Here is a 12,676-nt window from a genome sequence, read left to right as displayed (position 1 = left end):
AATTTTGCCTTTTGTGCAGAAGTCCCAGATCATAGGGATTCTGCCCATATTACCTCTGTCTCTGTTGTTTTGGTGGCTCCAGCATACCTGTTTCCATCCTGGATGAAGCTTCCATCAGTATACTGGGTTGCATCAGCGCTGGGCAAAAGGGTGTCCTGTAGGTCCGACTGTACACTGTGGACATGTGTCAGGATCTCAGCACAGTTGTGTAGTGGTGCCTCTAAAACCAGGTCAGGCAGCAGATTGGCAGGATTCAGAGCTGTTGGTACTTAAAATGTAACTTTAGGAGGGTTTAATAGCAAAGCCTGGTAATGAGTCATTCTGGCATTGCTCAGCCATCAGTCGGGTGGTTGAGCACACCTTCAAGGGCATGTGGGGTTATTATGGTTAGATTCTGTCCTAGTATCAGTTTGTTGGCATCTTTGACCAACAGTGCTGCTGCCACTATGATCCAGAGACAGGGCAGTCAGTCTGCTGCAATGGGATCCAATTTTTTTGATAAATAGGCCACCGGCCATCACCAGGGATGTATTGTTTGAGTTAGGACCCCCTTTGCAATGCCCTGGCTTTTATCCACATACAGACAGAGGGTTTAATTATGTCTGGGAGCCCTAGGGCAAGGACTGATAGCAAACTCTGTTGGAGCCCCTCAAAGGCCTTTTGATGGTCTAGTGTTCACTGGAACTGACCTTCCTTGGTGGCTTCATATAGGGGTTTAGCTATTTCCACAAACCCTGGGATCCATAGTCTACAAATGCTTGCTGATCCTAGAAATTCTCTCACCTGTCTGGTGTTAGTAGGAGTAGAAATCTTTAAGACAGTCTCTTTTTGTGCATCAGAGAGCCAGCACTGCCCCTCCTTTAAGATGTATCCAAGATATGTTACCTGTGGCTTGCACAGCTGGGCCTTCTTAGCGGAGGTGCAGTATCCCAAATCTTTCAGGAGTTTTAGGAGTTGTTCTGTCCCTTCCTGACAGGCATCTTGACTTGCTGCTGTGATTAAAAGGTCATCAACATACTGCAACAGGCTTATTTCTGGGTTACTGGTATGGTACTCACCCAGGTCTTCATAGAGGGCTCCATCAAAGATGGTGGATGAATTTTTGAAGCCTTGCAGGAGCCTTGTTCAGGTCAATTGTCCACTGACTGCTATCTCTGGGTCATGCCATTCAAAGGCAAAGTAGTCCTGGATTTTTGGGGCTAGTGGCAGATTGAAGAAAACATCCTTTAGATCTAGTACTGTGTACCACTTGTGATTGGGGGGAAGTGTGCTAAGCAGGGTATATGAATTTGGCACCATAGGGTGTATGTCCATTACTCTTTTGTTAACTTCCCATAAATCTTATACTGGGAGATAGTCCTGGGCATGCGGCTTTTTGATTGGGAGTAGGGGAGTGTTCCAGGCTGAATGTGTGGGCCTGAGGACTACCAAACTCAGCAACCTCTGGATAAGGGGTGTGATCCTCTCTTTTGCTTGAAGGGGCATGGGATACTGATGAACCTTAACTGGGTTTGACCCTGATTTGAGTTCCACAAATACTGGGGGACAGCTTTTAGCCAGACACATGCCCCCTGTTTTGGCCCATGCTGAGGGAAATTTTGGAGCCAATTTTCCCATTGGGTGTCTAGTTCCAGACCTGCTTGGTGCATCCTATACTCTTCAGTAAGACTGCTAGTTACAAGTACGTGGAGAGGTTCCCCTTTGCCATCAAGCAGTTGGGCCCCCCCCTCTGAGAAGAGAATTTGGGCTTTTATTTTTGTTAGCAAATCTCATCCCAACAAGGGGTGGGCAGTCTGGGATCACAAGAAATGAATGGGCTACTCATCCTGTTCCTAGGTCCACAGTCCTTTGGGTAGTCCATAAATAAGGCTTGACTCCTGTGGCTCCTTGAACCCAGGTTGTTTTGCTCATTATACGTCCATTAGCCCGGAGCAGAACCGAGTTTTGAGCTCAGTGTCAATCATAAAGTCAATTGGTTTCCCCTCCACTTTTAAGGTTACCCTGGGCTTGGGGAGAAGGACTAAGAAGCCCCATCCCCCAGTCACTGTCCACATCTCAGGTACTGAACACTTTGGTTCCACTACGTCCTGCCTTCTGGGGACACTCTTTAGCCCCAATGACCTTCCTCTTTACAGTAAGCACATTGGGGGCTTTATTACCTTTAACTTGCTTCTCATCTTCTTCTTTGGCCACCAGGTGTCGCAGCTGCTGCTGGCGTTCACCTGGCTCTGAGGTTGCAGCTAGCAGGATGCTGGCGAGGTGTTGATTCCTCTGCCACTCCTTTTTGATTTCTTTTTCCTCTACACTGTCCCTTCCATTAAACACTTTTTCTGCCACTACAACTAGATTCCTTATATTCTTTTCTCCCAACGTTCCAATTTCTGCAGCTTCTTTTTAATGTGTGGAGCTGACTGATTAATGAAAGCTAAGGTTACTGCCACTACACTGTCTGGTGAATCTGGATCAAAATGAGTTTATCTCCTAAAAGCTTCCTGCAATCTTTTTAGAAAGGCAGCTGGACTTTCTTCAGGTCTACACTCTATATGATACACCTTACTCAAATTTGTGGGCCGACATGCAGCCACCTTGAGACCCACCAACGGAGTCCAGCAATACACCAGGAAGCTCTCCTTACCTTCCACCATATTATAATCCCAGTTGGGGTGGGTCAAGGGGGAATCTGCATTGATGAGAGTCTGATTGGTACTTGGCTCTCCAGTAAGTCCTGGGACTAGCTTCCGGGCCTCCATTTGGATGCGGTCCCTTTCTTCTGTGGTGAAGAGAACCTGTAAGAGTTGCTGACAATCATCCCAGGTGAACTGGTGAGTGAAAAGGGCAGTTTCAAAAAGGTTAATCAACTGTTTGGGGTCTTCAGAAAATGGCACATTTTGAGCCTTCAAATTATAAAGATCACTAGTGGCAAATGGCCAATAGTGGTATGGTTGGTTACCATTTTGGTTGGGTGGTCCTACTGCCCAGAGAGGGAGGATTGTTGACCCTCTCTTGGGAGTTTCGCCCCTATGACTGTGGGTCCTGAGGGCTGGCCCCCATCTGGTATTTTTTGATGGAACTGTGGGAGAGGGTTTTAGGGGGGCAAAGGAGGCTGCTGGTGGCAATAAGTGTCTAGAAGCATAAGGGGAAGGACAAAGATGTTTTCCTCTGGAGTGCCTCCTTGGAAAACTTCAGGCTTAGGAACAGAAGGGGTTCTGGCAGAGGAGTCTGTCTTGGTGACTGCCAGGACCCTAACCTGTTGAGGTAAGAAAGGTTTAAGCCAGGGAGGAGCGTTTTCAATGAGGTTCCGCCAAACCACAATGTAAGGCACTTGGTTTGGGTGACCTGTGCGAGGCTTGACAATGATGTCTTCAGTGTCCTTGATGATGATCAGGTCGAAGGTGCCTTCTGGAGGCCACCCAAAATTAAGAGTTGGCCATTCTGTCCTGCAAAAGATAATGAGTTTAGACTTTTTAACCACAAGAGAAAGGTTATGTGCTCTGGTTTCCACATCCTTATAATGAGATATTATTAAGTTCAATGGAGAAGAGGCTGACTGTCCCATAGTGTCCATCACGGTCACACACACAGATACTAATAACAAGACAACAGATGACACTTAGAAAACAGGCAGCAAATTTGCCTCTCTTAGATGTAAAAATGAACAAAATCCAAAATGACAGCTTGGGGCGGCCACACAGGAGCAACCAGCAGTATGACAGAAAAGACCAAAGTTGAGGCTCATCATCCTCAGTTAAACAGATGTGAGGCCCTCCGTCCTTACTCAAACAAATGTGAGGCTCTCCATCCTCACCTTTGGGGACTGGAACGTCTTCCAGTCTCCTGTGAAGCTGGTTGCCCAGCACGTACACTCTCACCATTTACTGTCACACAGATTACAGATCACAAATGGGTGCCCAGGAAATGAAAATAAAGAAATACACTTAAAACATTTACCAACTGCTTGAGAATCCTCTGGGCTAGGGTCCGTGGGGTCAAGGGGTGTCAGGGTCTTAAGCCCCCTTGCTCTTCTCCACCAGCGACAAGGGAAGGGGACACTCCCCAACAAGTTCAGACCAGGATAGGTAGGGCCGACTGACTGCCTGCTCCCAGCCCTCCTGACGGAGGACAATCAGACGCATCAGGGAGACCAGTCACAGAAGGAACTCATTTATTGAGGAAATCACACAGCCTTTATGTAGGGAAGGGACTAGGCGGGAACCAATCAGTTTAAAGGTCAGCAAGGCATGGGGTGTTCACGCAGGCAAGAGTCCCATAGGACTATATGGCAAGTACGAGCTGATCACGTTCGCAGAACTGTTGCTAACCAATCCCTGACGGTGGTCCGATTTATCGTCATTAACTATTGAAACTGCCTTTGAGGCCTTGATCTTGCTCACTCGCCAGGGAGTAAGGAGTCAGCCTGAGTTAGTTAACGTGTCATTAGTCCCAACAGAGGGGGATTCCAGATGAGTCCCCAGATGAAATGCCCAAGTTGATGAGTTCCCCAAAGTCCACTAGGGAGCCAGAGTCCAATGCAAGTGCAAAATGTTCATTTATTAGCAGACTCGAGTTTGGACCATCATCCAATGCACTGACTCAGCGGGCAGAGGAGGAATGGCCCTGACCATTACAAGGGTTTCTTTTTTATTGGAAAAATCCACAAGCAGGGAGTTGGGGACCATAGGCGGGGGGGGGTTATTTTTAGCATTTCCGGATTAGGTAAGGGGTATGTGGGGTGTACCTGTCCTTGTTGGGGATACATCAGGGTGTGGGAATGATCTCAGAAAAGGAATTTTGAGCTTGTAGGGATTTTACTCCTGCACTATGATTGGTCTGGGAGTAGGCTGTTTTGTTCTTTTGGGGGTTGGGGGCCTGAATGAGATGGAGGCTCTTCCCTAAGATGGAGTCAGATTGGTTCAATTGAGTCCCTTCCCTGATGTAATACCCTTTTGAGCATTTGTGAGCCACATATGGCACCATCACCACTAAATCTCACCCACAATGGTAACCAGTGAGTGTGGATGCCATTTTCAGTCCCTCTGATAAGGTCGGCAGAACTTTCTGGGTAGTATTTGTAATGGTCTACCATTCCCTGCATGCTCCTGGCCAATGTGATAAGTCACCAGAAAAACACAACCCACTTGATTCTATTCAGGAGCTGAGACTAGTTTCCTTCCCTTCCTGACATGCTGAGAACAGGTGGATATTCGTGGCACCTTGGGGCCAGGAGCATCAGTGGGGGATAGAGAGCATCAGTATCTGGACACATCTGCAACATGTTGGTCAGAAAATCAGCGAGAAAAAAGAAGATTCCCTCATAAGTTGAGAGGAAGAGCCTCATATGAGGCCTGAAGTTGAATGACCTTGCAAGAAGGAGAGGTGGACCAAGTCCATTGTGGCACCTGGAATGATGGGCTCAATGGAGGTGAGATGAGATGAGAAGCACTGGTCCACACCCTGGGGTGAACCCAATTCCTGACCACAGCTGTGCCTGATCTCTGGCCCCACTGCCACACACACATGGCTCCCTGTACTTGTCACTCCTTCCCTCTGCTCCACCCTGCACCATGCTCAGCTTCCACCAGCCCTGTGGCAGTGTTCCTGAATCTGCTGTGTGGCCTCACCTGTCTCACAGCCCAGCAGGAGGCCTTTGCTGCACTGCCTGCCCAACATGCTCTGCTGTCCCTGGTCCCCAGCACTGCATCAGCTCCATCCACATGCTCCCTCCCACATCCCACGATGCTGGCAATTTGATGCTACAGATGGGTTGGGGGCCCAAAGGTCTGGGAAAAGAACAGCCCCCCAGGGGCAGAAGATAGGCAATTCCAAAGGTCTGTACCAACCTATGGAGCTTTGCTCTGAGCTATGTGCCATGGCTGTTCTTATCTCCTGACTATCCTCTTGCTGCCTTGTGATGCTACTGCAGTTGCCATGCCTTTGGATTGAAAGAAACTTTGTGGGTGTCAGCTGCTCCTGCCCTTCTGGGATACTGTCCTTTTACCTCCAGCTCCATTGTAAACTGTTCCATCCATGGGCAGCCCTGCATGTCCTAACTAACATCTGGGTTAAAAATTTCATGCTGATGTGGTCTGCAGGTCCTTGTTTGAAAGCCAGAGGAAAATTTTATCCTATTTGTACTGAAGGCTGAGAAAAGAGGGCCGATGCAGAGAGAAATTGGGTGTATAGCCTGGCCCAGAGTCTAGAACCATGTTGGAAATATCTGATGTGTGGGTCCTGTTCACCAAAGAAGGTAAAAAAACAAACAAAAAACAAACAAACAAACAAACAAAAACACTCAGACTAATCAGCTAAGTCAGCAGGGTAAGAACTTTACTTTTGCATACAGAAGGGTACATGGCAATCAAAACTGAAAGCAAGCATACTGAGAAGGTCATCTGCTGGTCTCTTTATCCCTGATGCAAGTAGTACTTGTCTGCTGCCCACTGGTCAGAGTGACCACACATTTTTGGTCATGAAAACATACTGAAGAAGGGAAGGTTGAGAAGTACAGATGTAGAAAGGCATCTATTGTAGGAAAAGGGAAGTCAGGAAGTGAGGGGTTAACATGAAGATTTTTCTGGCTTGACAGAAAAGACTGAGACTTGTTCTTTCTCAATATTCAGGCTAGGAGGATGGTGGTTGAGGGTGCAGTTTGGTAAACACCTGTCCTTATTATGGTAGAGGTTTGGTTTTGCTAATAGAAATCACAGCTGTCTTGAGAGGTCAAGGAAGAACTGTGTCATAGGGGTCCTGGGTGACAAAGGAAGCACCTGAGTCAGCCCTCACCTCACATTCAAGGGCTCAAGACCCTGGAGTTGATGCTGAGTGGGCAGAAGGTGGGTGGAAGGCAAAGGAGCAGGTCAGAGTATTAACTCTGGACTGGGTCATGGCTTGCTGCCCTTGGTAGAGTCTGGGTACTGTCCCATGGCTGCCCACTCCTGCATGGTACACTTAAAGTCCTGGGTCTTCTCTCAGTCCACCTCAACATAGTTGTCCTCTTCAGAGGCAACAGATTACCTGGATGTCTGAGGAGAAAGTGGCTGAGTCACTAGCCAGTTATGGAGGAGAGAAACAAGGCAGTCCAAGCTGAAAGGGACAGGAGGTGGCCTAACTTCCTCAGGAGCCCTCTTCTTCTGAGCATGGGATTCTGCCTGACCTCCAGCACACTGTCCCCATCTTGGAGGTGACAGGCCCTTTGCATCACCTGAGGTCCCTGCTATGGCAACCCAGGCTATTTCCTGGGTGTTTGTATGAACCTTACCCCCATGTATACCCCTATCATCCACCAGGAGGAAGTTCAGGGTGTAGGAACTGTTTGTACTCCCCAGATGTGGAAATGAGCCCAAGCCTGTCTCTCCACCACTCATCCTCAGGGAGGAGACAAGGAGTGTGGGCCACAGGTTTTATGTGGGTCCCCTAGAGAGTCCTCAACTCTGCAAGACACAGCTCCATCCTCCAGTTGAGACTGGCTGGACTCTTCTCTAGGCCCTTGTATCTGAAAACCTGCCCCACAGTGAGTGCTTCTCAGACCAAGATGCAGAAGCCTTGGGCTCCAACTGTTCCTGATTCCATAACCCAGAGCTAGTTGGGCTTCTGCAGTCATGTCAGGCTGTGCAGAGAGAGGCACCCTGTGCCCTGAGGGATTCACCAGCTAAAGTAGGTTCAAGTTTCCATGGCTGAGTTGAAGGGAGTGAGGTGGAAAGCTGATTTCCTGAAACCATTTCCCCCCAGGCACTTTGTGGAGGGCTCTCTGGGAGCTTAGCTGAAAATCCAGAGCTACACAATCAACACTAACATGGCTCTTCTCAGGGACTGGGCTGCTGGTGCCACAGAGAGGAGGGTTAGGGTTAGGGTTAATGTTAGGCTGCTGTCCCTGGGCTCTGCTATCACAAGAAAAAATGCAGTCAGCGAACACAGTGGTACAAGCACTGCCCATCCACAAGGCTCCCAGTGTGACTCTGCAGGAGCATTGTCTACAGTTTAAAACATGGATAGCTTGGTTCAGAGAGGTGTAGTGACCTACCCATGGTGACACATGTATGTAACTGAGGTCTCACATCTGCTTCTTGCCTGCCACCTTAAAGACAGAAAGGCAGCAGGTTGTCTGTGGGCATTGTCTCTAGGGATTTTGTGGCAGTTCTAAATCAGGTCTCTAGACACTCCTACCTGTGGCTGGAGTGTGTGGTCACACTGGAGCAGCCTGGACTCCTCTAATGACCCCCTAATATTCTCCTCCAGTCCCATGGAATGATACAGGTGGAGCCCATATTCTGTGACCAGGTGCTGGGTAGCTGTGCCCTGTAAGCCAGGATTACAGGACATGACCTGCCTGTGTTCAACACATACTGTGGACTGCACCCTGTGCCTCCCTGCTTCCAACATCCCCCTGTGAAGGCAGTGGTCTGCCACCTGCACCACAGTCAGGAGTCTTTGAGACTTCCCTGGGAAGAATGCCTTCCCCACAGCTAATGATGGGACCCTGTGCTCAGGATAAAATTTCAGCCAGAGTCTCTCCCAAGGGAGGAAGGAAGCCTGGGTAAAGGCAAGGCAAGAGAACCACTGGGAGCAGGGAGTGGGCCCTAGGGAGCTCACAGCAAGGATGAGTATTCCCTCACTGTGTCCTGGGTGCAGGCTGGTGGTGCTCTGTGTGGTGGGGCACAGGTTCAGAGAGGAGCTGGAGACCTCAGTGCAGCTGCTGTGAAAGGATGAAGAATCTTAGGTGCATGCTCTGACCTCCAGCTGGCCTCAGCTTTATGCCATCCCCAGAGTAAGATCTAATCCAGGATGGAACTGTTCCCCTTCACCGACCATGGTACCCAGCCTCAGGAGGCCTATGAGCCAACAGCAGCAGTGGTTCCTGTCCAACCCTGCTGACCCCCAGATCAGAAAGAGTCCAGTTGTCTCTCTCTTACCCCAACCCTCCAAACATGGATGCTCACATGGCTCTGGGAAACTGGGAGGATAGCTGGCCAATGACGCTGCCACATGGATCCAGGGGGACTGACTTTGCTGGAACAGAAGGAACTCAGTGACAACAAAGAGCAAACACACAAGTGCAGACACACAGCATGATCATGGAGGAAATTCATGGCCTCCTCAGCTTCACATGGGGAAACTGAGGCAGTCTCACACTGTTCTTCATGTTCCCAAATATGTTTTTCCTATTTTAATTGTAACCATATGTCCTGGATCCAAAATGGGACACATGTTCTGTCCACAGGTTTTTCTTCCCATGCTTAAGATATTATGAAGTAAATCAGGAGGATGTCTCTGAAGTGGAGCTTATCACTGGTAACACTCCCCACTACTCCTGGGCAGACTGGTAGCACACTGTGGAGGGATGTGGCTACACAGGCCCTGCAGCTTGAGTTTCACACACTGGGATTTAGTCTATGTTAGTCAGACCCAATGCTCTTTCTATCACTGTTCCTCACCTGGAGCCCTGACATGGGTCTTGGTGAACAGAACCAAGCCGTGCAGACCTGGGCCTCAGGAACCCTTCCTCTTGGCCCACACAGGGGCCAGATATGACAGCAGTAAACAACTGCAGTGTCCCAGTTTCTGCCCTGGGGCTCTCCTTCCAACATCTAGGGGCAGGCAGTTCCCCATTTTCCAAATAAGAAAGAAGACATACCCAATATCTTTACTCAGAGCCCAGGATCTATCTGATACCTAATAAAGCAAACGGAGCCTGGATATTGTCCACAGAAAGGACAGGTAAAGAGAGAACTTACCTTAGTGACCAGGCTTGAGGCTGTAGTCCACAGCAGGAGGCTGGATCTCACTTCCTCTGACAAGGTCTTTGTGTAAAGAAAGGGCTGCAGGTGAGCAGGTAGGAGGGACAAAGTGAGGGCTCCCTGGGTTCCTGGGATTATGGATATTCTGGGCATTCCCACCTGCTCTCTCCATAGCCAGGAGGATGGAGGGAAGTGTACTCATGGGCCTGTATTTATCATCAGGACCAGCCTCATTCAGATGGCCAGCATCTGTTTCTTCTGGCTAAAGAGAGGACAATGAAGGAAAGAGCCATCAATGATAAGATGAAATAAGAAGTGTGTATATATCTGTATTCAAGTCAAGTTAGGCACCACTGTGTGGGCCAGACTGTGACTATGGAGCCTGAAGAGACCAGGCAGGAAGGCAATGGAAGAGAGGTGTGTGGGCCTCTTCCAGATTTCCAGGAATCCACTATCTCAGGGCTAAGTCTAGTGTAAAATGCTCATGGTGACTGGGTCACCCTCACCCATTGTTGTAATGGGTAGGGACAGTCCTGACTGCAGACTGCATGGGTTGGATGTGCCTCCAGTCTCACTGCCAGGTCAGTATTTCAGACCTGATTGGGAGAAGTACCATGTGGGCAGTTCTAAACCTGGAATGTGGGCCTGGATCCATGATGCATGTCCAGAAGCTTTCAGTTCAGGTCAGAATTTACAGTGGAGGCAAATACCTCAGCTGCCTGCTCATCCCTGGCTCCACAACCAGGCACACAGCTGAGAGTTTTCTAAGCTGCATTTCACAGTCCTCAGTTTACCGGTCAGACTGCTGACACATAGCCTGGGCACTTGTGCTGACCCCCCATCTGCTAGCACCTGACTCAGCCCATGCTGCAACATTCTTCTTGGTGAGACTCTGTGGGTGAGGCTGCTGCAGCAAACACCACCACCCAGGCTTCCCAGATCTGCCAATCAGGTGAGTCATGGAGCTTGGGCACCATTCCACCTCAGCACATTCATTTCTTCCAGACTAGGGATCCTGCATTGACCTGGGGTCCTGAATTGAGGTAAGATACAAGGAAAGATCCTTCTAGGGAGTTGCCATCACTGAAGATTCACTGATAGCTCATGGGGTGGTGCCCTAAACCAGTCCAAAGGGTCTACAGAGGCAGTCAAAATTCACTCACCTAGTGAAATCTGGCTCCCAGGCTCCTGGACTCAGCAGATGTTCCTGCATTCAGTGTGTCCCTTGGGGGGGTACTTGCAGGCTTCGGGGAAGAAAGCTGTGACTAAGGATGTCAGTCCCACATGACATAAGCTGGTACTGCATGGACATTTCCCATGACCTCCACAATCACTCTGGGTCATATGAGTCCTCCAGATAACATGCTCTTGTTCTCCAGCACAGGGTTTAATTCTGACAAATACTTCCCAGCTCAAAGAGAGCTTTGAATTCCCTCCTAGGCACAGGGATTTTCCCATATGGTGTCTACAGAGTCCCCTTGACTTCAGTCTTTTCTCATTTACTTCCCTTTCACCCTACCTTCCTGGTCACCCAGCTTGACCAGCACAGTGGGCAATGCCAACTTGATGCCTGAGCAGCCCCCACAAGCCACAATGAAAATGTGGACACTGGTTTATATATGTGGGTTTTATATTTCCAATTGGAAGTGAGTTCTGGAAGACAGGAGCATGTTCTCAAGAAACTGCTTCAGTTCAAGGCCAGGGAAGATGAACATAGTGCTCCAAACCAGATGCCAGGACCCTGCAGCTGAGTCATCTCTGCCTCAGAGGATGCTGTTTATGTCTCCTAATCTTGGACATAACATGAAAGGGAGATGCAGCTCTGTCCTGCCCAACTTCCTAAGCAGCAGAATGGATGAAAGAAGGTTGTGAAGGATTCTGGGGTGTAGTGCCAATGGGAAGGACTGAAACTTTTCCTGCATCAACCAGATGAGGGACCCACAGAACTGGAATACACTCAGGGAAAAACAGTGACAGTGGAATGAAGGACCTTAAATGCATTCAGGCTTCAACAGTAGAGATGCCAATGTGCCTTAGAAAATAGCCTAAATTTTATGTTTTTTCTTTTCCAGTACTCTGTTCATACCTCTAGGTTTGGCTGCAATTTGGACTGAGGAAGATTTCCTTTTAAGTATTTGGTTTGATTTGTAAGTGAACAAAATGCTATGGTTTAGGCAAAAATGAAACCTCTGACACATTGTACTGTGGTTAACCAGGAGGGTCCATCTCTCTCAGTGAGCAAGGACTTCTCCAAGAAACAGCTGGGTGGCAGAAGGGTCCTGCATCCCAAAGGTCAGTGACAAATGTGGCTTAACATCTGGCTTGGGTGGGCCTGGGTGATGAGGGCAAGCAAACTGTAAGGACTCTGTCTATCTCCCTCTCCCATGGCCTGAGTTGGGCTTGACCCTGATCTTGGTGATGGTGGCTGCTCTCCACTGCTTGGTAGTCTCTGTGGCAGGGCATCATGGCAGGAAAAGAGACTGATCTATCCTTCTTCCTGACCACAGGGTCCTGGGAAGTGCAGCTCTGTTGAGGTGTTTCTGCCTGGCTTGGCTTGTGGGGATGGCACAGGGTGGTCATGGCTTTGTTCCCTGGAGCTGCTGCTGCCCCAGTGCTGTGGCTTTCTGTCAGGGGCGGGCTCTGAGGGCCTCAGAGCTGCACCCTGGCCTGATTTCTAAGATGGCACCTGGTAGCTTGCCAGAATAAGCCATACTCATAAACAAGCTTCAGGAAGTAACTCTGATTGGCTGCTGTATATGAGATGATTCTTCTAACTGCCTAGTGACTGACCCTTGATAGGTTAATATCTCAGACTGACTCTGATTGGTTTATGCTTGCTATATAACCCAAACACTTCCTCGAATAAAGTTTGTTGTTCATTGTTAGTTGTTCTTTGGTCTTTGGTCTTTGATCTTTGGTCTTTGGTCTTTGGTCTTTTTTGTCTT

The 12,676-nt window shown here is 48.9% G+C and overlaps 1 long non-coding RNA gene across 2 annotated transcripts; it reads right to left on the bottom strand.

The window, feature by feature from the left end:
* Window positions 1-2,619: 2,619 nt before the first annotated feature.
* Window positions 2,620-10,969, bottom strand: LOC124974543 (uncharacterized). Of its 2 annotated transcripts, none has more exons than XR_007106791.1 (6): window positions 10,895-10,969; window positions 9,891-9,993; window positions 9,729-9,794; window positions 8,934-9,003; window positions 3,248-3,437; window positions 2,620-2,786 (listed from the first exon to the last, which is right to left on the bottom strand). It is a non-coding gene; the product is annotated as an uncharacterized LOC124974543 (long non-coding RNA). The 2 variants fall into 2 exon arrangements; XR_007106792.1 differs by lacking the exon at window positions 10,895-10,969 and adding an exon at window positions 10,584-10,735.
* Between the last annotated feature and the right edge of the window lie 1,707 nt (window positions 10,970-12,676).

This window comes from Sciurus carolinensis, unplaced genomic scaffold (genome assembly GCF_902686445.1).
Source record: "Sciurus carolinensis unplaced genomic scaffold, mSciCar1.2, whole genome shotgun sequence".
Classification (NCBI taxonomy): Eukaryota; Metazoa; Chordata; class Mammalia; order Rodentia; family Sciuridae; genus Sciurus; species Sciurus carolinensis.
Note: the sequence above shows the minus strand (reverse complement) of the source record. Positions and strands in the feature narration are given on the sequence as shown.